We start from the raw sequence: 24,965 nt of genomic DNA, 5'->3' as shown, positions 1-24,965 counted from the left end.
CGGAAGGCTCCTCTGCACTCCCAGCCTCAGGTGCCCCGCCCCGTTTCCGCTGCGCGCTCTCCGGCTCACACGCCAACAGCCGGGACAGGTTTGCAGGTCCCTGGCCAAGGTTAGTGCGGCTTCCAAAAGGCTGTTCCTACCTGTCCACCATTAGGGTGGAAAAACCGCGGCCCGGGGAGCTCAGCACTCACTGTGTACCAGACGCCGTGCCGAAGGTGGTCATAATAATTACGGCTGCAGCACCCACAGCCTCTGGGCATCTGGATCATGTGAAGCTGTTTTTTTGTTTTTTTTTTTTTTTTTTTTGAGTTTTTTGTTTTTTTGTTTTGAGACAGGGTCTCGCTCTGTTGCCCAGGCTGGTGGCTGTATCATAGTTCACTGCAGCCTCAACTTTCCGAGCTCAAGTGATCCTCCCACCTCAGCCTCCCAAGTAGCTGGGACTCCAGGCATGCACCACTACACCAGGCTAATTTTTTAATTTTTTGTAGAGATGGTTTCTCGGTATGTCACCCGGGCTGGTCTTGAACCCCTAGGCTAAAGCCCTCCACCCGCCTTGGCCTCCCAAAATGCTCAGATTACAGGCATGAGCCACCGCCCCACCGGGGTTGGTATTTTTAACCCCGTTTCATAGGTGAGGAAATGAAGACCTGAGAGGCAAGGAGACTGCCCAAGGTCGCGCAGCACAACTGCACAGCAGAACGTTTCTACCCTAACTTTTTATTATGAATGTTTTCAACATACAGAATAATGGAACGATTGCTAGCATTCGCCCACTACCTAAGATTCAACAGCTGTGTCCATTTTGCCATATTTGCTTCATGGCAAATATAGCAGACACCCCCTCTGGGTGTGTGAGGCTTATGGTTTTTTATGGATCATTTGAAAGTGATAGATACCATGACCCATTACCCCTAAACGTTTCAGCTCCTAAAAATAAGGACACTCTCTAACATCACCACAATACCACATTTATCCCTAGGAAAACTAACAATACTCCAGTATCACCTAATATCCAGTCCATATTCCTGTTTTTCCAATTGTTTCAAAAATATCTCATAGTTTTTTGGATTTACTTTTTTATGCAGGATCTAATTAAGTACATGCATTGCGTTTGGTTATTATGTTGCTTTAGACTCTTAATAAAGCTCTTCCACTTCTTTTCCCCACGACATTGACTTTGAAATACAGGCCAGTTTTCTTGTAGAATGTCCCACATCCTACATTTGCCTAATTGTTTATTCACGGTGTCAATTAACTTGTTTTCCTGACTCCTGTACTCTACACTGGAAGTTAGGTGAAAAGGCTTTATTAGGCCCTGCTTGGAGGCTCATGCCTGTAATCCCAGCACTTTGGGAGGCTGAGGCAGGCAGATCACCTGAGGTCAGGAGTTTGAGAGCAGCCTGGCCAATATAGGGAAACCCCATTTCTACTAAAAATACAAAAATTAGCCAGATGTGGTGGCAGGCGCCTGTAATTCCCGCTACTTGGGAGGCTGAGGCAGGAGAATCGCTTGAACCCAGGAGGCAGAGGTTTCAATGAGCCGAGATCGCACCATTGCACTCCAACCTGGGCAACAAGAATGAAATTCCGTCTCAAAAAAAAAAAAAGGGCAGGTGCAGGGTGGTTGTTATTAGACTTAGGCTAAAAGTTATTGGCAAGAAGACGTCATAGGTGATAATATAGCTAGGATTTGAACCCGGGTCTGACTAACTCCAGAATTCCAGACTCTCAAAAACTTTAATATGAACTGCCAATTACATTATATATATATTCTAATATATATATATATAATATATATTATATATATAGATGAGATCTCACTATATTGCCCAGGCTGGTCTCAAACTTCTGGGTCAAGCTATCCTTCTACCTCAGCCTCCCAAAGTGCTGGGATGACAGACATGAACCCTTGCGCCTGGCCCAATATTCTTAATGTAGCACCGCACAGTAGCGTGTCTCAGGAGCAGCCCAGTTCAACTTTGTAATTAGTTTATCTGTCACTCACTCAGAGGTCAGCAGGAAATGGTTAAGCAGGAAGCAGGGTGGACAACCAGATGAAACTGTCTGATGTTGATGTGAGTGTCACCACATCATGTGTGTCTAGAACATTCGAATTGGAGAGCTTCGGCGACTAAGAGGCCATTTTCAGGAGATGGTGAGGATGAGGCAGCCAGCACAGTGCAGAGCCTTTGGGATCAATGATTTTCTTTGTGCTCAGATAACCTCTAAAATGGTGTTAAAAAGTAATGTGCCACTTTGCACACATTTAAAGTGACCTTTAGCCAGGCACAGTGGCACACCCTTATAGTCCCAGCTACTCTAGAGGCTGAGGAAGGAGAATTGCTTGAGACTAGGCATTTGAAACCAGTCTGGGCAACATAGCAAGACCCCTGTCTCTAAAACTAAAATAAATAAGAATTAAACTGACATTTAAACTTTTTGTCATAAATTAAATAGTTACAGGAGATGTAATCTCCATCATGTTGCAAATATGAGCACTTTAAAACGAAAACTGGCCAGCATGGTGGCTCACACCTGCAATCCTAGCAGTTTGGGAGGCTGAGGTGGGAGGATGGCTTAAGCCCAGAAGTTCAACACCAGCCTAGGCAGCATAGTCAGACCTTATCTCTATGAAAAATAAAAAATTAGCTGATTGTGGTGGCACGCATCTGTGGTCCCAGCTATTCAGGAGGCTGAGGCAGGAGTATTGCTTGAGCCCAGGAAGTTGAAGCAGCAGTGAGCCATGATCAGGCCACTGTATTCCACCCTGGGCAACAAAGCAAGATGCTATCTCAAAATAAATAAATAAAAATAAAAACCACAATTATGTGCTTTTAACTCTTAGAATTTAGAATCCACAGATTTCAGTATGTTTCTTATGCTTATTTAAAAATTCTTAGTCTGGCTGGGCACGGTGGCTTACGCCTGTAATCCCAGCACTTTGGGAGGCCGATGCGGGCGGATCAACTGAGGTCGGGAGTTTGAGACTAGCCTGACTAACACGAAGAAACCCAGTCTCTACTAAAAAAAAGTTACAAAATTAGCTGGGCTTGGTGGCGCATGCCTGTAAGCCTAGCTACTTGGGAGGCTGAGGCAGGAGAATTGCTTGAGCCCGGGAGGCGGAAGTTGCAGTGAGCTGATATGGCGCCATTGCACTCCGGACTGGGCAACAAGAGCAAAACTCCATGTGGAAAAAAAAAAAAGAAAGAAAGAAACAGGGTCTTGCTCTGTCACCCAGTCTGGAGTGCAGTGGTGCAATAATGGCTCACTACAACCTTGAACTCCTGGGTGTAAGCAGTCCTCCCGCCTCAGCCTCCCAAGTAGCTAGGACTACAGGTGCACACTATCACGCCCGGCTAATTTTTTTTTTAATTACAGAAACAGGGTCTCACTATGGGTCCCAAGCTGGTTTGAATTCTTGGCCTCAAGTGAGCCTCTAGCCTCAGCCTCCCAAAGCTCTGAGATTACAGGCGTGAGCCACTGTGCCTGGGCTTTGTCCATTTATTGATTGGGTCATCTATCACTTTCTCATTGATTTATGGGGGCTTTATATGATTTGGATAGTATCTCTTTCTATTATATATGTTGCAGTTTTAGTGTCCTGTTATTCCATTTATGTCTTTTTCTTTTTAAAAAAAGTATTAAGCTTTATTTTGAGATAGTTTAAGACACACAGAAGTTGCAAAAATGGTAGAGTTTCTTTGTACCCTTCATCCAGGTTACTCAATATCTTATATAACCATAGTACATTGTCAAAATCAGGAAGTTAACAGTAATTAAATTGCTAACCTTGTTTGGATTTCACTGGTTTCTACATGCAGTCATGTATTTGTGTGTGTGTACATGGTTCTTTGAAATTTTATCACATGTGTAGATTTGAATAATCATCACCAAATCAGGATACAGAACTGTTCCATCACCACAAAGAGGATCCCTGTGTTGCTCCTCATTGTTAACACCTAGCCTTAACTCCTGGCAACCACTAATCTGGTCTCCATCACTGTAATTTTTCTTAGAGAATATTCTATAAATGGAATCATATAATGTGGAACCCTTTGAGATTGCCTTTTTTTTTAACTAGAAATAATGCCCTTGAGATTCATCCAAGTTGTTGAATGTATCAACAGTTTCTTCATGTTTATTGCCAAGTAGTGTGCATGTCCTTGGATGGCTGTGCCATAGTTTATCCATTCACCTGGTGCAGGACATCTGTGTATTTTGCTTTCTTGTTTTATTTATTTATTTTTTGAGTTGGGGTATCACTACGTTGCCCAGGCTGGACTCAAACTCGTGGGTTCAAGTGATCCTCCCACCTCAGCCTCCCAAGTAGCTGTGATCACAGATGCATACCACCAGGCCCTTGCTCATATCTTGCTTTCTAACTAATTAATTTCTATCCTTATCCCCTCTCAAACATTGGTTGGCTTTACTTCTTTTTTCTTTTTTTCTTTTTTTTTTTTTTTTTTTGAGACAGAGTCTCTCTGTCACCCAGGCTGGAGTGTAGTGGCACCATCTCGGCTCACTGCAAATTCCACCTCCCGGGTTCAAGCAATTCTCCTGCCTCAGCCTCCTGAGTAGCTGGGATTAAAGGCACCCACCACCATACCCAGCTAATTTTTGTATTTTTAGTAGAGAAAGAATTCCACTATGTTGGCCAGGTTGGTCTCGAACTCCTGACCTTCAGTGTGATACACCTGCCTCAGCTTCCCAAAGTGCTGGGATTACAGGCATGAGCCACCACACCCGGCCGCCCTTACATTTTCTTTTGAGTATGGCTTTAGCAAATCCCACAGGTTTTAATGTATGGTGTTCTCACTTTTGCATTTTTTAAATAGTCTGAGATGTGGGTTTTGATTTCCTTTTGTTACCTAGCTCTGGTTTATTTAGAATGTTAAAACTTTACATCTCCATGTGCTTTGATTTTCATTTTGAGTATCTTTTCATTCAGATTACATTGTTAGAATCATTAGATCAATTTTAGGAGAACTGACATCTTTATGATATTGAGTCTTCTAATCCATGGCCATGGTATATCCCTCCATTTATTTATGTTGTCCTTAATTTTTTTCAGTAATTTTTTTGTAGCTTCCTATATAGTGGTCTTGCAGATTAAAAAAAATTTTTTTTCCTGGATATTTATTATTTCTTATTCTATGATAAATAGTATCATTTAATTTTTTATTTTCTAAATTTATGCACTGATACATATAGACATTGTTTTTCATGTTATTAACCTTAAATCCCACAACCTTGATCAATTCGTAATTAATTTGGTTTATCTGTGGACTCCTTTATATTTTCTTCATTCACAGTCATGGTGCCTGTAAAGAATGACAGTTTTATTTCTTCCTATCCAATTGTTATGCTCATTTTTATTTTATCTTATTATCATTATTATTATTTAGATACAGGATCTCACTCTGTCTCCTGGACTCAAGTGCAGTGGCATGATCGTAGCTCATTGCAGCCTCGAACTCCTGGGCTCAAGCGATCCTCCAGCCATCACACCATCTACATGGAATCTAATTACTTATATATTTGGTTTACATCTACTATATTAGTATTTGTTTTCTACTTACCCACCTGTTTTGTGTTCTTTTGAGTCTTTTTGAGACAGAGTCTCGCTCTGCCACCCAGGCTGGAGTACAGTGACGTGATCTTGGCTCACTGCAACCTCCGCCTCCTGGGCTCAAGCAGTTCTCCTGCCTCAGCCTCCCGATTAGCTGGGATTACAGGCGCCAGCTACCACGCCCGGCTAATTTTTGTTTTTTTAGTAGAGACAGGGTTTCACCCTGTTGGCCAGGCTGGTCTCGAACTCCTGACCTTAAGTGATCCGTCCGCCTCGGCCTCTCAAAGTGCTGCGATTACAGGCGTGAGTCACTGTCCCTGGTGTTTGTCTCTTTTCAAATATTCTTTGGAATTAAAAGGCTATTATTTGGCTGTGCCAGACCTCACCAGGTGCATTCTACCTAGTGACTTCAGCTTATATCACATGGAGAAGAAAAATTGCCAACCTGAGTCCCATCCAAATTCCTGATACACAAAATTATGAGATAAAATGGTGGTTGATTTAAGCAGCTAAAAGACAGAAGTCTCATTTTGAAAGCTTAAGGCCAGACACAGTGACTCATGCCTGTAATCCCAGCACTTTGGGAGGCCAAGGTGGGTGGATCACAAGGTCAGGAGTTCGAGACCAGCCTGACCAACATGGTGAAACCCCATTTCTACTAAAAATACAAAAATTAGCCAAGTGTGGTGGTGGGCGCCTGTAATCCCCGCTGCTCAGGAGGCCAAGGCAGGATAATTGCTTGAACCTGGGAGGCGGAGCTTGCAGTGAGCTGAGATCGCACCACTGCACTCCAGCCTGGGCGACAGAGCGAGACTCCATCTCAAAAAAAGAAAAAAAAAAAAAACTAACAAAATTGTTTTTCATTTTTAAGATTTAAACAAAGATCTTCAGGTCCAGGTGGTCTCTAATAGGGCTCTAAAAGTTTTTATCATATGATTTCTAAATGTTAATGTCACCCCTTCTCTTCCTACTAATTTTTTTTCAATTAATTTTTTTAAAATAGAGACAGAGTTGCCCAGGCTGATCTTGAACTCCTGAGGTCAAGCAATCCTCTGGCCTTGGCCTCCCACAGTGCTAGGATTACAAGTGTAAGCCACCACGCCCAGCCCTTTCCTACTAATTTCTATGTGAGTTTTTAATTGTCAGTGGTTCCCAGCTCTATTGACTGTACTTGTTCTTAACCATTTTTATACTGCACCTTCTTCTACTATTGCTATATTTATCATCATCACTAGTGTCTAAATTTTGGTATTTGGCCCGGGCATGGTGGCACACACCTGTAATCCTAGCACTTTGGAAGGCCAAGGTGGGTGGATCACCTGAGGTCAGGAGTTCGAGACCAGCCTGGCCAACATGGTGAAACCCTGTCTCTCCTAAAAAACAAAAATTAGCTGGGGGTGATGGCATGCACCTGTAGTCCCAGCTACTTGGGAGGCTGGGGCAAGAGAACTGCTGGAACCCAGGAGGCAGAGGTTGTAGTGAGCTGAGATGGTACCACTGCACTCCAGCCTGGGCGACAGAGCAAGACTCTGTCTCAAAAAAAAAAAAAAATGTATTTGGTCTTGAATTTAGAAATTATTTATTCTAGGCTGGGCACAGTAGCTCACGCCTATAATCCCAGCATTTTGGGAGGCCTAGGTGGGTGGATCACCTGCGGTCAGGAGTTCGAGACCAGCCCGACCAATATGGTGAACCCCTGTCTCTACTAAAAATACAAAAATTAGCCAGGCGTGGTGGTGCGTGGTCCTGTAATCCCAGCACTGTGGGAGGCCGAGGCAGGCAGTCACTTGATCTCAGGAATTCAAGACCAGCCTGGCCAACATGGTAAAACCCCATTCCAACAGGTTCAACTAATGGGAGGGAGTGTCCCTAGGAGACAGAGGGAGGAGATGAGGTGGGCGATTCTCTCTGACTCACTCTGTGAGGGTCACCATAGGCTGTCTGCATCCCTTGATCAAAGGTCTCAACTCCTATCCTCATACAATCCTGCTTCTCTGGGTCTGGTAACTGCTCCCTCCCCACCCCACTGTTCCTAACCCCAGGGTATGGTACCACCCTTAGGGTTTCCTTCACCTGCAGAGAGTTCGGGTGGAGACCCATGAATAGGCCAGGCATGGTGGCTCACGCCTGTAATCCCAGCACTTTGGGAGGCTGAGGAGGGCAGATCACCTGAAGTCGGGGCTTTGAGACTAGTCTGGGCAACATGGTGAAACCCCATCTCAACTAAAAATACAAAAATTAACTGGGTGTGGGGGCAGGCACCTGTAATCCCAGCTTCTTGGGAGGCTGAGGTAGAGGTAGGAGAATCGCTTGAACCCAGGAGGCAGAGATTGCAGTGAGCCGAGATCGTGCCATTGTACTCTAGCCTGGGAGACAGAGCAAGACTCCATCTAATAAAAAAAATGTTTCAAAAGACCCACGAATAGATTTAGCCTCAGAAGCCTTTTGGAGAAGCACTCTTTGGAGTGCCTTGCATTTGGTCAAGGCTGATTTTCTGACGCACGAAGGAATGCTGCCATGCTGATTGCAGGTTCCAGGTCCCCAGAAGGCCATGAGACTCTCTTCCTCCCCCTCTGAACACTCATCCCTGAGATGCTCCTTGACAAAGAGCTCTGGGAGGTGTTACCTACTCACCTCATCTCCCTCCTGGAGCTCTCATTAGCAGAGTGAAGGTCCTGAGAATTCTTGCAGGAAAGAAACCTGTGTAACTTCACTGGACTTAGGATAAAATTGGATCAGGTAGCCTGTCCCTTGGCCCTTCTTCTGGGCTCCCAGGCCCACCACCTGGCCTTCACCGTCTGGATCTTCCCCTGCAGCTGAGGGTGGAAAGGAGGCCAAGGAACACTGCTTTCCCTCCCCAGCCTCCTCCACCAAGACCCCCCTCATTCTTGCCAGCTTTTCAGGAAGGAGAAACCATTCACGCCATTTTTCCAGTACCATAGATGTTATTAAGAGAGAAGAAACACATTTGAACCAAAGCAGCAGGTGTAGGGGTGTGTGCGTGTGTGTGTGTCCTTTATTCTACCAAAAGCCCCATCTCCCACTCAGACCCTCAATGAGTCCATTTTTCCTTTTCCTGAGCACACACTATGTGCCATCATTTACGAAGGAGTGTCTTGCCCTTGGAGTTGTTAAGGATGATTATCTTTAAACAATGGCAGAGTGCAGTCCTCACACATAACAGGTGCTCCACAAGTGGAATGGAACAACATGCTGTGTTTGGGGCCAGACATAAAGATCTTATTAATCTCCGTATTTCCTCCAGCACTGGGCCCTAACCATGGCAGGACCACATAAATAATAAATTTTGTTAAGAGCCAATGATGATGCAGGGTAGTGGGTAGGGTCATCAGTCTCCCAAGCGTTCCCCTCCTCAAATACATGGAGGACCCTAATCCAATAGTGCGCTTTTCCCCTTGGCATCCGTCAAGCCCCTTAGTCACTCTCACCCCCTCCACTGAGGGGCAGATGACTGGGCTGCCCCCAGTCCTCCCTTGTGGAAGTTCCAGGAGCCCAAGCTCTGGGGTGGCCTGGAAATGTGTGCCGCTGGCGGGCACTGGGGGTGTCCCAGCCTCGCGGTAGCTCAGGGCCTCTTCCTCCAGGCAGAAGTAGTGAAAAGCTCTGGCTCCCCTGCTGGTAGGAACCGGGAGAAACTGACCTGAACCACCACCTGAAGAGGCCAGGTGGGGCTTGTTTGGAGGCGAGAGAAGAGGCCAGGTGGGGCTTGTTTGGAGGCGAGAGAAGGGGCCAGGTGGGGTTTGTTTGGAGGCGAGAGAAGGGGCCAAGTGGGGCTTGTTTGGAGGCGAGAGAAGAGGCCAGGTGGGGCTTGTTTGGAGGCGAGAGCAGGACGCAGTTGTTCATTATATAGAAGACAATGGGACATTTTTATTGCAGAAGAGACATTTCTTTTCCACATTGCACACAGGTGTTGACACAGTCTGCTGAGCATCAAAAAGAGCATGAGGCTGGGTGTGGTGGCTCACACCTGTAATCCCAGCACTTTGGGAAGCCGAGGCAGGCAGATCACTTGAGGTCAGGAGTTGGAGACCAACCTGGCCAACATAGTGAAACCTGTCTCTACTAAAAATAGGAAAATTAGCTGGGCGTGGTGGCTTGTGCCTGTACTCCCAGCTACTCAGGAGGCTGAGGAGGGAGAATCACTTGAACCCAGGAGGCCGAGTTTGCAGTGAGCCAAGATCGCACCACTGCACTCTAGCTAGGTGACAGAGCAAGAGTCTGTCTCAAAAAAAAAAAAAAAAAAAAAAAAAGCATAAATTTGGAGGACAGACCTGTGGAGCTGTGGAGCCCCTCTCTCCTCACTTGCTGCTGGGGCCTGGGCCAGCTCCACGCTCCTCTGGGAGCCACTGCGCTGGGAGGCCTTCACCTGCTACCCTGCACAGTCCTCCCACCGGTCCACAGTCCTCCCACCGGTCCTCTGTCCTGTGATGCAGGGGAGCTGCTTCCCCCTCCCCAGGCTTCTGCTTGCCCACCTGGAAGGATAGCGTTTAGACCGCACCAGCTCTGTCCTTTGAGCTCTGACTTCCAATCCTATTCATATGCCCAGAGCCAAAGGTAAAATAAGACTGTGCTTAAAGCAGCCCCACCCATCACCAGAACAGGGTAGCCAGGGCTAGGGCCTCACAAACTGGTCATTGAGTTGCCACCAGCCTTCAGCTGGTGATACATTCTCCATTCAGTTACCAAACTTTTCTCATGAACTCCAGGGAACAGGTTTTTTCCACAGACTTTCTGGGAAAACGTATTTCGAGTTTTAAGTAGCTGTCTTTTGCAAAAGCATTTATAGCTCACTGTTTGAGCCTCGTTATCTTCTACACCCTGTACTGATTGCTCAACATGCATAATCACTTTTCACTTCTCACAACAACACGGCGAGGTGGGTATTTATTATTCATCGCACTTGAAGGCGAGGTGAGATGAAGTAGTTTATCCACAGCACACAGACAGGAGACTCCCCCGAATCCAGAGTGCCTCCATTTCCCAAGTGCCGCTGCTCCATAGAGCTGGAACTTGGGAACAGACCCCACTCCTGCTCCAGACAGACAGTGTGCATGTGGCCAGAAATATCCCCGCTCTAGAAGAACAAAAACCTACGAGGAGCAGTTCTGAGGACTGTTTGCCCAGGCTTGTCCCAGAGGAGAGAGAGGCTCTCATACATCTCCTCTCACACTATTCAGCAAGGTAACAAATAGTTATTGAGGTTCAGACACTGTAAATGCAATGAATAAGTATAATAATTAATAAACATAATCGATAAGTATATTAAATTGTACCTTAGAAGGCAAAGGGCTATGGAAAGAAAATAGAGCAAAATAAAGGGATCTGGATTGGCCAGGCGTGGTGGCTCACACCTGTAATCTCAGCACTTTGGGAGGCCGAGGCAGGTGGATTACCCGAGGTCAGGAGTTCAAGACCAGCCTGGCTAACATGGGGAAACCCCGTCTCTACTAAAAATAGAAAAAATTAGCGAGGCAGGAAACAACCCTGTTGAGATGCCTGTCTCCGCTGACAGCACGAATGGTGAAGGAAAGGGTCTGGCCCCCGCAAGCCCCTTCAGAATCAAAGTATCAGCTCCACAGTTTGCTACCGAGGTGGAAGAATGCTGCCATTTGGAAGGATAGACCCCACCTCACCCCAGCTCACTGGGACCACTGTCCCAGCCGTCCAGCTGGGCTCTGAGCCTTTCGTTTTGTCCTCTCCATTCCATTTCCTGTGTTGGGCAGCTGAAACTCACTCTATAAACTCCCCGCAGCCCTCAGAAGGAAAACCAACCTGCTCGGCAGCAGTCAAGCTTCTTCTAATCTGGACCCACCCACCTCCCCTCCCATCCCTCCTGGCTTACTGGGCTGCTGGTGATCTTCTCTCTCGGCTCCATGACTGAACCGCCCTTCTCCATTGTCTCTGCCTGGTGAACCCCTAGCTATCTTTTTCTCTCTTTTTTTTTTTTTTCTTTGAGACAGAGTCTCACTCTGTTGCCCAGGCTGGAGTGCGGTGGCATGATCTCGGCTCACTTCAACCTCCACTTTCCAAATTCAAGCCATCCTCCTGTCTCAGCTTCCTGAGTAGCTGGGATTATAGGCGTGTACCACCACGCCCAGCTAATTTTTGTATTTTTAGTAGAGATGGGGTTTCACCATGTTGGCCAGGCTGGTCTCCAACTCCTGACCTCAAGTGTCCACCCACCTTGTCCTCCCAAAGTGCTGGGAGTACAGGCGTGAGCCAGCACACCCAGCAACCTCTGTTTATCTTTTAAGAAGCAGTTCAAAAGCTGCCTCTGCTGGAAAGTCTGCCCTGATGCCCCCAGGCAGAGACACTTGCCCCCATGACTTTGTGTGCGAGCTCTATCCAATGTATCCGGCTGGACTGCAGTCACTTGTTCACCCTTTGATCTCCCCACCCAGCGTACATGCTTTTTGAGGGCAGGGTCGGTCTATATCAAGCTCATCTCTCCACAGTGCTTAGCACAATGCCTGAGACTAGCAAGGCCACAAGTGTTTGCAGAATTATAGACGAGATGTTCCCTAGACTTTAGATTCTGTCTCCGTATGCTAAAGGCACCCCCATCCCCACACTCAGCATGGGGCCTCACATGCAGCTGGTGCACAGTCAGTGCATGTGTGCTAGCTGACAGGCTAATCAGAGGAAGATCAAATTAAGGGAAGTACCTTACTTAAGCTCTCCTCTCCCCACCCAGTGTTCTGAAACATGCAGCTAGACGTGAGGGAGGGGCCTGCTGCGAGCTGAGCTTTGTAGCTAAGACCCGAACTGGTGTTACTTGGACTGCTGGAGTCCAGAAGAGCAGGATGGCCCAGTTACCATGGCAACCTGAGCTTGCTCTAAGGGCAGCTGGTGTTCAGATCTCATTTGGACTTGGAGATGCAGTGGAGAGCCTAATGTGATGATGGTTCAGATGCCACACAAATCCAAATAATCCCCTCACGCATTTGGCCGCTAGAAGCAGGCACGTGGGTGCCAGGTTATATGAACTGGAAGATGGACCATGATCATTTTAGGAGTGGAAGATGCTGACCTGGCTCCAGTCTGGGAGAGAGTTCCCTCAGGGACAGGGACACATGCTTTACAGATGCCACTGAAGCCATTTGTGCAACTGTCTGCTGGTCTATTAGTGTCAGTGGCTTGCTGGTGATGGAGGGCACAGCCGGGAGCCAGGATCCTGGCCTCAGGTTAAGGAAGGTGTCAGGAGAGCACAGTCCCTGGAGGGAGACCCTGAGGCTCCCCCATGGATTAGCTGTGTGACTGTGGGTGAGTATCTTGGGCTGCCCAAGACTCCACGCCCTGTCCATCAAGTGGACGTTCACAGAGCCTACCCCATAATGCTGCTGAGGGAACTTCAGAGCCTCATAGGGTGCCCAGCACACCACAGCCCTCAACAAAGGATTGCTCTGGAGCACGTGCTGGGTGGCTTTGGAGAAGTCACTACCTTCCTCAGTGCTCTGTTCCCAGTATTATCCAGGGTTCCTTCCACTGCAGACTCCAAAACTCCGTGTGTTTGCTGTGTGCTCATCCAGCACCCACGTGGTGCCACACAGGCCACATGCCCAATGCCATTGTGGGGGCAGGAGGAGCCTCTCTTTACTTTTGGATTTCACTTTCTCCAAAATGCAGGATGCTTTTTAGAAATCAGATTGCTCAGCCTCACGCCTGTAATCCCAGCACTTTGGGAGGCCAAGGCGGGTGGATCACCTGAGGTCAGGAGTTCAAGACCAGCCTGACCAACATGGTGAAACCTCATCTCTATAAAAATACAAAAATTATCCAGGCATGATGGCAGGTGCCTGTAATCCCAGCTACTCAGAGGCTGAGTAGGGAGAATGATTTGAACTCGGGAGGTGGAGGTTGACATTTTACTCCAGCCTGGGCAACACAGCAAGACTGTCTCAAAAAAAAAAAAAAAAAAAAAGACCAGGTGTGGTGGCTCACATCTGTAATCCCAGCACTCTGGGAGGCCGAGGCAGGTGGATCACCTGAGGTCAGGAGCTCGAGACCAGGCTGACCAACATGGTGAAACCCTATCTCTACTAAAATTATAAAATTAGCTGGGCATGGTGGCGCATGCCTGTAATCCCAGCTACTAGGGAGGTGAGGCAGGAGAATCACTTGAATCTGGGAGGCAGAGGTTGTGATGAGCCGAGATTGTACCATTGCACTCCAGCCTGGGCAACAAGAGCAAAACTCCATTTCAAAAAAAAAGAAAGAAAAAGTCAGATTGCTCTTTTCCTCACTTGAGCAGTGAACTTAGTCCACATGGGAAGTAGCACCATCTCTTGCTGTTCTGCCCTTGCCTGGCACACTGACTTCCTTGAAGGTCCTGTGTCCTCAGTACCTCAGTACCTTCCCTTCTCATTTTTCCTCTGCTTGGAAACACTCCTACTTCTTTCTTTTTTTGAGACAGGGTCTCATGCTGTTGCCCAGGCTGGAGTGCAGTGGTGTGATCACGGTTCACTGCAGCCTCCATGCTCTGGGCTCAAGGGATCCTCCCACCTCAGCCTACTGAGTAGCTGGGACTACACGCATGCACCACCATGCCTGGCTAATTTTTTTTTTTTTTTTTTTTTTTTGTAAAGATAAGGTCTTACTAAGTTGCCTAAGCTGGTCTTGAACTCCTGGGCTCAAGCAATCCACCTGCCTTGGCCTCCCAAAGTGCTGGGATTCCAGGCGTGAGCCACTGTGCCCGGGCCTTCCTTTGTATTTTGTACCTGTTATTACATGTTTCTCCAGTTACTTTAACTATTTAACATATCTGTCTCTCCCACTGGCCCCGGAGCATTTTAAGGGTAGGGATTATGGATTATTCATGCCTATATCCCCAAATGTATCACGTGGTGGGTGCTCTATAAACATTTGTAGAGTTGAATCAAATGGAACATGTGGGGTGTACACTTGTGCAAACAGATTGAGCTTCTTTTCTGATAATTTCATTTTGGTGTAAGTTTGCTTTCAGTTTAAGTAGTCAAAACATTTGGATAGCTTTTTTTTTTTTTTTTTTTTTGGTTAAGTATTCTTGAGTGGACTAGAAATAGCTTTTAATTGATTTCTAGTGCCGATGCTGCAAAACTGGAAATCTAAAAGATTTTATCCTTTTATTAGAGTCTGAAGAAGAAAAAGAACAAGGGAAGGGAAATGCTTTTAACATTTTATCTGCCCCCTTTCCTGTGCCTTTTTTTTTTTTTTTTTTTTTTTGAGATGGAGTCTTTGTCACCCCGGCTTTAGTGCAATGGCGCGATCTCGGATCACTGCAACCTCCACCTCCCAGGTTCAAGCGATTCTCCTGCCTTCCTGTGCCTAAGGTTAACACAGTGCCTTAAGAGGCTAACACAGAAGGGCAAAGTAAGTCTCCATAAAACCCAGAGAAGACTCTATGAACCCCTCTCTGGATCCTGTCTGGAGTCACAGCTGGAAAACAAAAACAAAAAACAAAAACACATTTATCTGTTGGAATAAAGAAAGTTAGAAGAAGCAGAAAAGGAAAAATGGTTTTCAGATCTAGTTTCTCGTTCTTCCAAAAGGAGGAATTTAAGCTTGAGGGAGGCTAATTTATTTCCTCTTTTTACTTTGGGTTTCATAACTCAGCAAACTTCCCTGAGGCCCCAGGTGAGAACAGTGAGCTAGCTATGAAGGCAGAAATAACTAACTAAAGATCTTAGGCGGTTAATATTAACGTCCTTTGCGTTTGTGAATAAACTACATCACCTGGAATTAATAGGCGAAACGCAGAGAACTATTAACTAAACCAGGGATTGGCAACCTTTTTCTGTAAGGGCCAGATGGTGACTATTTCTCAGCCACAGTGATGCAAAATCAGCCAGAGAAACGTGCAAACAAATGGGTGTGTAGCTGTGTTGCAATAAAACTTTATTTACAGCAACAGTTGGAAATCAAATTTGGCTTGCTGGCTGCAGATTGCTGACCCCTGAATGCAACACTCCATTTTCAGGTCTAAGTATTCCCATTCTCTTAAACACACCATCTTAGCTCAGGATGTTCTAACAGAATACCACAGACTGGATGGCTTAAACAATAAACATTTCTTTCTCATAGTTCTGGAAGCTGGGAAGTCTAAGATCAAGGCACCAATAGATCCAGTGCCCTGTGAGGGCTGTTTCCTGGTTTGCAGACAGCCTTCTTGCTGTGTCCTCGCATGATACAGAGAGAAGAAAGGGGCAAACGCTCAGGTCTCTTCTTATATGGACACTAATCCCAGTCACGAGGGCTCTACCTCATGACCTAATTACTTCCCAAGGACCCCACCTCCTAATGCCAACACACTGGGGTTTAGGATTTCAACCTGTGAATTTCGGAGGAACACAAACCTTCAGTCCATAACACACAGCATGCTTATATAAAAGGAAGAGATGTCCACCAAAGTTGTAAGGTCCATATGGCACAGGGACCAAATTATTATTATTATTATTATTATTATTATTACTATTATTTTTGTTTTGAGGTAGAGTCTCACTCTGTCGCCCAGGCTGGAGTGCAGTGGTGCAGTCTTGGCTCACTGCAACCTCTGCCTCCTGGGTTCAAGCGATTCTCATGCCTCAGCCTCCAGAGTAACTGGGATTACAGGCATGAGCCACCATGCTCAGCTAACTTTTGTATTTTAGTAGAGATGGGATTTCATCATGTTGGCCAGGCTGGCCTCAAACTCCTGGACTTAAGTGATCTGCCTGCCTCTGCCTCCCGAAGTGCTGGGATTATGGGTGCGAGCCACAGCGCCCAGTCGTGACCAAATTATGAATGAAAAAAACACACCTCTCAGGACTGGAAAGATGTCAGATGAGGCCGGGAGCCCTGGCTCACACCTGTAATCCCAGCACTTTGGGAGGCTGAGGAGGGCGGGTCACCTGAGGTCAGGAGTTCGAGACCAGCCTGGTCAACATGGCAAAACCCCGTCTCTACTAAAAATACAAAATTAGTCAGGCATGGTGGTGCATGCCTACAGTCCCAGCTACTCGGGAGGCTGAGGCAAAAGAATCACTTGAACCCAGGAGGCAAAGGCTGCAGTGAGCCAGGATCACACCATTGCACTCCAGCCTGGGCGACAAGAGCGAAACTCTGTCTCAAAAAAAAAAAAAAAAAAAAGATATCAGATGTGTGTGTCTGAATGGTAGTTTCAGATCCAGAAAGGATGACTCACCTCCCACCTGGGTAGACATCCCCTCCATCTCCTCTCTTTATTCCTGGTGCCTTCAATGGGCTATCTGGCTTTCACTAACACCCTGTTTTACCCAGTCCCCACTGACTTTGAGCTCTGAGGGGCCATGAAGGGAATGGGCTGAGATGTGGGGATTTGCTTTACAGTTGGGAAGGCCACAAAGCTACACAGAAGCATGGGCTGGTTCCGTGACAGAGAAAGCCCAAGATAACCAACTAGAAATGTCAAATTTTAAAAATGTGTAGGAATGATAATTTGCTTATTACCCAGAGAGATTTTATGTGACTACCATTAAAGTAACTTTTACCAAAAAAGTATAATCACAATTATTAAAATCTTAGTTTCTAAGAATATATTTAAAACTAAGTCCACTAGGCCGGGCGCGGTGGCTCAAGCCTGTAATCCCAGCACTTTGGGAGGCTGAGACGGGCGGATCACAAGGTCAGGAGATCGAGACCACCCTGGCTAATACGGTGAAACCCCGTCTCTACTAAAGAATACAAAAAACTAGCCGGGCGACGAGGCGGGCGCCTGTAGTCCCAGCTACTTGGGAGGCTGAGGCAGGAGAATGGCGTAAACCCGGGAGGCGGAGCTTGCAGTGAGCTGAGATCCAGCCACCGCACTCCGGCCTGGGCGACAGAGCCAGACTCTGTCTCAAAAAAAAAATAAAAAAAAAAAAAACTAAGTCCACTATCGAACTTATTCATGTTTAAAACCCCCAAAAGATACAAAAGGTTGATCTTTGACAAGTGCAAACCTAGACCAGGTACAGGAAACACAGTCTCATGACTGTAATCCCAGCACTCTGGGAGGCCAAGACAAGAGGATCACTTGGGGCTAGGAGTTCAACATCAGCCTGGGCAACATAGTGAGACCCCTATCCCTACAAAAAAAAGAAAAAAATAGCCAGATGTGGTGCCATGCACTCATAGTCCCAGCTATTCAGGAGGATAAGGCAGGAGGATCACTTGAGCCCAGGAGTTCAAAGCTGCAATGAGCTATGATCGTGCCACTGCACTCCAGCCTGGGCAACAGAGTGAGCCTCTGTTCTTTAAAATAAGAAGAAAATTGCAAAGCTGACTCCATTACTCTCCAGGGGCGCTGTGTGGCTCATAGAATTAAGTGCACGTTTCCTTACCCTGGAGTCTCAGTGAGGACAGCTAGGCTGTGCCACAGCAAGAAACAGCCCCCAGCAGAAATGGCTTCTGACAGACAGCAAAGGTTTGGCTGTCAGCCAGGCTGCACGTCCCTCACCAGCCAGCCAGGGGATCTCCTCCACAACTCCCCTTCCAGGACCCTGGTTGATGGAGCTGCCACCACATTGAGCAGTACCAGTTGCTGCAGCCAAGAGAAGGAGAATTGGATGGGATCTTTCACCAGGATCGAATGCTCTAGGCCAGAAGTGACACCTGATCACACGGAGGAGGAGTGCCTTCCTGCTGTGTATCCAGGAGGAGACGTTTGGAGAACAGCGTTCAGGGCTATCAGACATGGCATTTTGGATCTACCCTATTTCTCCAGACTCATTTCCCATGACTTGAACAGTTTATAAGAACGTGATTAGGAATGTGTATGTTGATCGTGTGTGTGTGTGTGTTTAGGGCAGAGGGAGAAATTCCCTGGCAAGAGAGAGGTTAGTTTAAAATGAGGTCATTACCCAAATCACTGAACTGCTCAAACTTCTGGGTTAATAGTGTCAGAGGAACTAGTGGGGCCTTAGCTAGCCCATATTGTACCTTCCTCTAGGGGGATACAGCCCTGCTCCATGAGGAAGCTTGGTGAATGGAACATGGCTGGCCTACAGCCTCTATTTGCTTCTTGGTCAGGCACTCTTGTTTAGTGAACAACCTGTACAACCCTACATGTAGGGTGACCAACTCATCTGATTGACCTCCATGACCTGGGAATATTCTGAGTTCTGGGGAAACAGAAATAGGTGGTCATTGTATTAGTCCGTTCTCGCATTGCTATAAAGAACTACCTGACTTTAGGGGGCCGAGGCGGGCGGATCACGAGCTCAGGAGATCGAGACCATCCCGGCTAACATGGTGAAACCCCGTCTCTGCTAAATATACAAAAAAGTTAGCCGAGCGTCGTGGCAGACGCCTATAGTCCCAGCTACTCAGGAGGCTGAGGCAGGAGAATGGCGTGAACCTGGGAGGCAGAGCTTGCAGTGAGCCGCCGAGATCAAGATCGCACCACTGCTCTCCAGCCTGGTTGACAGAGCCAGACTCCGTCTCAAAAAAAAAAAAAAAAAAAAAACCCACTACCTGAGACTGGGTAATTTATAAAGAAAAGAGGTTTCATTGGCTCACGGTCCTGGAGGCTGTACAGGAAGCCTGGCTGCAGAGGCCTCAGGAAACTTACAATCATGGCAGAAGGTGAAGCAGAAGCCAGCACATCCTACATGACTGGAGCAGGAGGAAGTGGGAGGGGGGACACACTTTTCAACAACTAGATCTCATGAGAACTCACTCACTATCACGAGAACACCAAGGAGGATGTCCACCCCCATGATCCAATCACCTCCCACCAGATCTCTTCTCCAATTCAACATGAGATTTGGGCAGGGACACAAATCCAAACCATATCAGTCATGCCACCTACATGGTGGCCCCGGGTAGTGGTAATAGTTCCATATATTCAGAGCTCAGCTGGTCTATTCTGTGACGTTCGTCATTTATTTGGTTACAGATAGCATAACGAAAGGACCATGGGGTCTGGACAGACAGTGGCTCGAGTCCCAGCTCTGGCTGTCACCGGCTTCAAGACCTTAGGCCAGCTCCCCACTCTTCGGAGCCTCAGTTTTGCCATCCATAAAATACAGGCAGAAAATATCTACCTTACAAGGTTGGTGTGAGGCTCATTTAACGAGCCACAGTCGGTAAAGGGTCGGGACAGGGCCTGGTGGCTTCTCAGGAAGTGTCAGCTGTCCCCGTTGGGTGGAGGTTGGCTGCTCGATGAAGGAAAGTTGCACTCCGCAGGACAGGCGATCGTGCAGCCAGGGGGACTTGTACAAATGTGCACAGGGATTAATCAGTAATCGTCATGAGCAGGCTGGGACTTCAACTCCACTTACCAAGTTAAACAGCTACAAGTTAAAGAGCTAAGAGATGCTTTTAATATTTAACCTGGGCCGTGACTACAGCACTCTATTCCTTTGAGCTGATTAATTGACTGGTTGGTTCTCAGATCTCTAATGAAAAGAAAGAACTTAAGAATCTTCCCAGGTGTCTGGGACCATGGGATGCACGTGTGCAGAGATAACCATCCTCACAGGCAGCTTCCACATTAGAGAAGTTGATATCCACAGTGGGGGGCTTGAGCTTAAAGCTGGACATTTTGTTTTTTGCACACTCTTTTTAGCCAACAGTATTTAAGGTTAACCTCTGTAATAAATATTGCATGTTAACGGCCAAATTTACACAGACTGAATTCCCTTTCCCGGCACTGCCCTTCCTCTCCCCTCATACCTTGTCCTCAGAATGATAAATGACACCCACGAAGTCTAGGGTCCTAGTATGTTTTCAGTGGCCTCCAAATCTCACGCTTAAAACTGTGGGTTCATGGACAGGGGAGTCAGCTCATGGCTCACTTTGTGTAGCAGATTTGCAAGGAGAAGGAAGCTTACGTTCACTGAGGCCGGTGGCTGTGGACACTGGACCTTTCTCAGCTGCTGTTGTGCACAGACCCTGGAGACAGGACAGTCCTTCCACGCAAACATCATCATCCTCAGTGGGCCAGGGATGGGCACCTGAACCTGGAGTAGCTCCAGTTCAGGGCGGCCAGCTTCCTGCCTGCTCAGCTAATCGAAGCCTGCCTACCCCATCCCACCCCACAAACCCCCCACCTCCCACCCCCCTAGTCTAAATTCCTAGCCGGAGTAAAAAGCCAATGGGAAAAGAGTCTTATATACACAGCAGCAGAGTGAAACCACATCAGCTATGTGGTCATTTTTTTTTTTTCGTCTTAAATATAAGCAGGAGTCAGTGCGGGATGATGCCCTTGTCGCATGTAAAGATCTTAATCGCTCCTTAGATCTGATGCCCACTTCTCACTCCCACCTCCTTTTATACCCGCTGACCGCGTCCCGGAGTCTCATCTGTCAGTCCATTGACCCTGTTTCCTCTCCAGCGTCTGTTGTCATGACATAGACTGCAATTGCTCAGCCTGTGTCATCTGGCAGCTCTCTACTGTCAGCTTTTCATCTTTCAGACATGCGTTGAAACCTCTCCTTTATGATTTTCCCTCCTTCCTATAACTCCTCCTCTATCCCTTTTTCTTTTATCTTAATTCCAGCAAAGTCTCAAGTACCAAGGGAAGGCAACTCTGCACCTGAGCTGCTGTTTTGAGCCAGAAGCCATGAGATGTCTCTAAACAACGAGAACTGCTCTAGTCATGGAAAGTATGCATCGTAAATTCCAGTGGAAAAGATGGAAACCTTTTGTTTAGATGGGGCACAAGTCATTGTCATTTTACTTCAGATTCTTTTACAGTGTTATAGAAAGGGCCAAATCAGCCATAACCAAGACCTGCTAACCCTGAGGACCTCACGTATCTTATTTCTTAGTAAATATTGAAAGGAGTTCTGTAACTCATTAATTGTCCTTAATGAATAATGGTGACTCACCCTTATATTTTGTTTTCCCCTCTTGAGGCTGAAACCATGAAACCAAATGCAAAAGCTTGGACACTTTGGAAAAAGACAATAGCAGTTATGTGGGCTACTGCTGTCCAAACATAGCAGCATTCGTTAATGGCACTGTGGCTCTCTCAAGTTACCGATTAAGCATTAAAAATAGAAACATGGCTTGCTTATGTTTCAAATGCTGTCTCATTTATCACCCGAATGCAAATACTATTTGTCTGCATATTCATAAGAACCAGCACCTGCACAACACGTCTTTCTTACATAACGGCTTGGGAGTGCCATGAACGGTGGGAAACTGCAGCATATCTGAGCTGAGAGAGTGGATCTGCGGGTCCTGAAGCAGGGGCCCTGGAGTGGGGTGTTGAAAGGTGGGTTGGTTTGGCAGGCCATTGTAATGACTGGTCCACGAGTCACGGTGGGAGGAACTGGCTTCATCTGCAGATAGATGCCAGGCTACTCCTGAAGCCAAGGAAAACATCATTCAGGTGCCCGAGTCCTTCTGAAAAGTACCATCAACTGTAGTCCTCTTCCAAGGTTTAATTTGTTTAAGGAAAGGAAGTTCTGTTTTCCAAGAGTTAAGCAGAGAGCTCCCAAACTGGGCTTCACCTTCCACCCACCATCACCAGCACGCACGAGCACTATCACTGCATAAAAGAGTCCTTCAGCTGCAGGTGTGGCTGCCGGATATTTTCTTTTCTTTTCTTTTCTTTTTTTTTTTTTGAGACGGAGTCTCGCTGCGTCGCCCAGGCTGGAGTGCAGTGGCCTGATCTCAGCTCACTACAAGCTCCACCTTCCGGGTTCATGCCATTCTCCTGCCTCAGCCTCCTGAGTAGCTGGGACTACAGGCGCCTGCCACCTAGCCCGGCAATTTTTTTTTTTTTTTTTTTTTTTTTTTTTTTGTATTTTTGGTAGAGACGGGGGTCTCACAGTATTAGCCAGGATGATCTCGATCTCCTGACCTCGTGATCCGCCCGTCTCAGCCTCCCAAAGTGCTGGGATTACAGGCGCGAGCCACCGTGCCCGGCCCAGATGTTTTCTTAAGAAGGATTACACCCCATTTCAATTCTCCAATATTCCTGAGACGTGGCTAACTCTTTCGGACAAAGATTCTTTGTTAATTCTAGAGACGATCTTCGGGGCATTTGTCATGTGGAAAGTTTTCAGGTTGTTTGCTTATTATGGGAAGCTTCTAATAAAATCAATCTGGGTTTTCAGCTTATTTGATGGAAGCCAGGTCTACAAATGTAGCAGATTTTAAAGTGTTCTCTCAAAGTGGAAAGAATGCAGGCTGTGGCATTCCTCCCGCTGAAGCGGAGCTAATGACAAGTTTTGGGAAAGTGTTGGAATCAAGAGTGGCCAGAAGAATTGATTGCCCTGGGAGGTGAACGCAGGGAGCTGTGGATGTATTTAAATATGAGTCACATGACTAGCTTCTACTAAGGCAGGAGCAAAACATGATTTCCTTTAAATGATTAAACTGAGTGAATGCAAGAAAAATCTTGTTTCCCTCTAAATGTTGTTGTTCTCTGGGGCTTAAAGAGTTTCAAGATGAGATTTGTTTTCTTAAAAACTTGTTATCAATAGCTTCCAAATGAGACACATCTGTGGACTTAACGCACCCAAATGACATCTGTGTTTGGCCCCACATCCTACACCTGGATAGTTAAAATGGCCCATCAAGAAAAGGCGGGGGGAGAGGCCAGGCATGGTGGCTTATGCCTGTAATCCCAGCACTTAGGGAGGCCAAGGCAGGTGGATTACCTGAGGTCAGGAGTTCAAAACCAGCCTGGCGATTATGGTGAACCCTTGTCTCTACTAAAAATATGAAAATTAGCCGGATGTGGTGGCCCGCACCTATAATCCCAGCTGCTCAGGAGCCTGAAGCAGAAGAATCGCTTGAACCCGGGAGGCAGAGGTTGCAGTGAGCGGAGGTTGTAGTGAGTGGAGATCGCACCGCTGCACTCCAGCCTGGGCAACAGAGCCAGACTCCATCTCAAAAAAAAAGGTGGCGGGGATCATAAATATTTTCTTTTTAAAATTTTTTTTCTTTTCTTTTTGCTTTTTCTTTGGTTTGTTTGTTTTTGTTTTTTTTTTTTTTGAGACGGAGTCTCTTTGGTCACCCAGGCTAGAGTACAGTGGTGTGATCTCGGCTCACTGCAACCTCCGCCTACCGGGTTCAAGTGATTCTCCTGCCTCAGGCTCCCGAGAAGCTAGGACTACAGGTGCCCTTCACCATGCCTGACTAATTTTTGTATTTGTAGTAGCGACAGGGTTTCATCATATTGGCGAGGCTGGTCTCGAACTCCTGACCTGAAGTGATCCACTTGCATCAGCCTCCCAAAGTGCTGGGATTACAGCCTCTTTTTCTTTTCTCTCTCTCTTTCTTTCTTTCTTTCTTTCTTTTTTTTTTTTTTTTGAGACAGAGTCCCGCTCTGTTGCCCAGGCTGGAGTGCAATGGCAGCGATCTTGGCTCACTGCAAATTCCGCCTCCTGGGTTCAAGTGAGCACGAAGGCTAATTTTTGTATTTTTAGTGAAGACGGTTTCACCATGTTGGCCAGGCTGGTCTCAAACTCCTGACCTCAGGTGATCTGCTCACCTCAGTCTCTCAAAGTGTTGGGAGTACAGGCGTGAGCTACCACGTCCGGCCAGATTATAAATACTTTCTTGTTCTTTTTTTTTTTTTTTTGAGACGGAGTCTCGCTCTGTCGCCCAGGCTGGAGTGCAGTGGTGCGGTCTGGGCTCAGTGCAACCTCCACCTCCTGGGTTCACACCATTCCCCTGTCTCAGCCTCCCGAGTAGCTGGGACTACAGACACCCGCCACCACACCCAGCTAATTTTTTGTATTTTTAGTAGAGATGGGGTTTCACCATGTTAGCCAGGATGGTCTCGATCTCCTGACCTCGTGATCCACCTGCCTTGGCCTCCCAAAGTGCTGGGATTACAGGTGTGAGCCACCGCGCCCCGCCTCCTGTTCTCTCTTAATAATAAAAATAAATGGATGTGAATTTGAGTCCCATTTTTATAGCATTTTCTTAGGCATAAGTTTTTGAATGTCTACTCCTGAAGTGATAAAATAGTAAAATGTCAAGTCTGCGGTTGGGAGAGTTTAGCCGAAATTCCATTTTCACAGTTATTCTGGAATCCAATCAATCAGGATAAGAGTTAATGTTAAGTCAAGATAGGTGAGTTAAACCCAGGACTTTTGAATTGCCCTGTCCTGGAAAGGCTGGAATTTAAAGTTGCAGTAGGTGGGCAAGGGAAGGAAGTAATCACATCTAAGTAAAATACAGGACCAACCAACAGGAAGGCTTGCTGAGTTTGAATTCGGCAGCTTTGGAGCGTTTTCTACTCTGGTTAGTTCACTTAAAAAGAAAAGGGGTTAAGGGAAAAAAAAAAATCCAAGACCAAAAGCTGGACTTCTGACCACCATCAGGTATTTCCTTTTGCTTCTTTCCTGGGGTGGGAGGCGGGGGTGGGGGTGGGGGTGCTCTGCCTTTCTCTCTCATTTTTAAAGTTTTTCTTTCCCAAAAGTCATGACTATTTGGGGGT

The 24,965-nt window shown here is 46.7% G+C and overlaps 1 non-coding gene across 1 annotated transcript; it reads left to right on the top strand.

Annotated features, from left to right (window-relative positions):
* The first annotated feature begins 14,886 nt into the window (after positions 1-14,886).
* On the top strand, positions 14,887-15,003 carry LOC115894446. The gene has a single exon (XR_004054564.1). It is a non-coding gene; the product is annotated as a small nucleolar RNA SNORA26 (small nucleolar RNA).
* The last annotated feature ends 9,962 nt before the right edge of the window (positions 15,004-24,965 follow it).

The sequence above is a fragment of the Rhinopithecus roxellana genome, chromosome 17 (genome assembly GCF_007565055.1).
Source record: "Rhinopithecus roxellana isolate Shanxi Qingling chromosome 17, ASM756505v1, whole genome shotgun sequence".
Classification (NCBI taxonomy): Eukaryota; Metazoa; Chordata; class Mammalia; order Primates; family Cercopithecidae; genus Rhinopithecus; species Rhinopithecus roxellana.
Note: the sequence above shows the minus strand (reverse complement) of the source record. Positions and strands in the feature narration are given on the sequence as shown.